The sequence below is a fragment of the Malus sylvestris genome, chromosome 15 (genome assembly GCF_916048215.2).
Source record: "Malus sylvestris chromosome 15, drMalSylv7.2, whole genome shotgun sequence".
Classification (NCBI taxonomy): Eukaryota; Viridiplantae; Streptophyta; class Magnoliopsida; order Rosales; family Rosaceae; genus Malus; species Malus sylvestris.
The window spans coordinates 19,584,580-19,587,278 of NC_062274.1; positions in this window are offsets into that span (position 1 = coordinate 19,584,580).

Below are 2,699 nucleotides of genomic sequence, written 5' to 3' on the forward strand. Positions count from 1 at the left end.
TTTGATTGCTAACTTTCTCACAGTTGGTGCATCGATCCCATACATGATCCACCATTCAGCTACAATGAAAAACAATGTTGATAAGCCTAATAACTCCAACAAATTCTATTATAAACTTATAGTGAAATATGTTTATACTCACTAGGAGACATATTTGTTTGAGCAGCAACTGATGTTGGTTCTCCAAAAGTTCTTCTTGCATCTTTAAACCATGTTAGCTGAATTCAATAAATCATGTTAGTTTAATCCAACAAAGTAATTATTATAATTTAAGTAATTGTATACCTCATTTCCAAATTGGCCAACTGCTGGTGATGCAGGGTCTAATTTAGAGTATACATTATGTACAGCACGTATAAGGTTACCATCATCTCCAACACCGGGTCTGTATTGGTATCGGGGATTCAAATAATATGTTGTTCAAAGAAACACATACTCTAATAAGAGAAATAATACTTATGCAACTAAAGAAATGAATTGCAAATTATGACATAATTTATACCTGCTGCATGCAAATCGTGGTATAATGTTTTATACCATCGGTCTTCAATTATCTTTATGACCCACCTTGCACCATGTTTTCTTTCCAATTCATCCTTCACTACACGCATCAACTCATATACTGTCCCCATAGTATGATACACTTCTGTGTCAACGATTCGTAAAACTTTGTAAAGAGGTTCAAACATTTGGCACACATGTTCTAATTGAGTCCAAAAAGCATGATCAAGCACTATACTTTCCACCATACGACCTGTATTTGAGCGGCTCAAATTGTGGTTGGCCCAATCGTCACTAGTGAATAGTTGTTTCAACCCTGCTTTCTTCTTAAGTAGGCTGTCTAATGCAATATAGTTGGTGGCGAATCGAGTGGTAGCTGGACGAATAATTTCTCCTTTGCAAAATTCACGCATCTTTGCCAACAACCAACCGTGATTGTAAATATAATTTGTGATTGTTCTAGCTCTTTTGACCACAGTAGCAACATTCTCTCTCTTCCCCATTGCCTCAAACATGAGATCAATACAATGTGCTGCACATGATGTCCAAAACACATTATGATGCTTCATTAACTTTTTTCCAGCTTTGACAAATGCAGAACCGTTGTCGGTCACGACTTGGACAACATTATGCTCTCCCACCTCCATGATTACATCCCTCAATAATTTGTAAATATACTTGTAGTTCTTTATATGGTCTGAAGCATCAACAGACTTCAAAAAAATTGTCTTTCCCTTGGAGTATACCATGAAGTTTATAATAGACAATCTGGTCAGGCCGGTCCATCCGTCACACATGATTGTGCAACCATTAGTTTCCCACTTGGACCTCAACTTGTTAACATACTCGCCAATGTCTTTATACTCCATATCCAAATATTTGTTTCTTATCCCATAAGGAGTGGGAGGTTGTACTCCAACACCGGCCTGTTGACATCCCACTACCATATTTTTGAAATAATGTGATGATGCCTTCGCAGCAGGGACATTTTCATAGATAAAGAACTTGCTAATTAGACGCCCCATTCCCTCCTTCACATTACCTCCAGTGAAATAACTCCAAACACTCTTTTGACGTGCTTTGGATGACTTATATAAACTTGGGGCTATTGGTGGTCTTGGTTGTGATTCTCTAAGACTGCCTCCCCGTCTCATTTGTGCACGACCACTTGTCCCGGAACCTTGTGCTCTATTAGGAATTTTATGAAGGTGTTCTCTTTCCCATGCTGACTGTTTGGAGGCACGTAATGCTTGTTTCAAACTGCGTCGTTCTTCAGGTCCCATGTCATCATCACATTCGTCCTCATCGCCATCATCATCACTGTCAATCGCTTGGCCATAGACTTCTCCCCGTAGCCTAGCTCGAATATTTTCCATTCCCTGTGTTATCTTTTCTTTCTGCTGTTTTTTATTTTTTAATAATGTGCTGATGAATGCCTTCACTTCTGGGGGGACATTATCGCATCGTTGGACATTTTTTGCTAGATCTAATCCATTAAGATGGTACTTAAGTCGTGTCACTCCGCCACTCTTCATTACCCGACCACAATATTTGCAAATTGTGCCATGTTTGTTTCCGTCTATTGGGTCTCCATGTTCCCAAGCTGGATCACGTTTAGTAGCTCCACTGGACATCGTAAACGTACCTACATTTATTTTTCATGAAAATTAGACAAATATTTTTTGGCCAAAAAATATAGTAGTGATAACGGTTATATAAGAGAACCTAAATAATAAAGTTATTCTACAGAAGAATTAAATACGAAGTAAAGAAAATGATTGTAAAAATTTAAGTAATTAAAAAAATAATGTGGAATAATAAAACCTAATATTAATGAATAATAATCCAATTTGATAAAAAAATAATCCTAATATAAAACATAGTGATGAATAATAATCCAATTTGATAATAATCCAATTTAATAATAATCCAATTTAATAATAATCCAATTTAATGAATAATCCAATTTGATAATAAAAAAAACCTAATATTAATGAATAATAATCCAATTTGATAAAAAAATAATCCTAATATAAAACATAGTGATGAATAATAATCCAATTTGATAATAATCCAATTTAATAATAATCCAATTTAATGAATAATCCAATTTGATAATAAAAAAAACCTAATATTAATGAATAATAATCCAATTTGATAATAATCCAATTTAATAATAATCCAATTTAATGAATAAT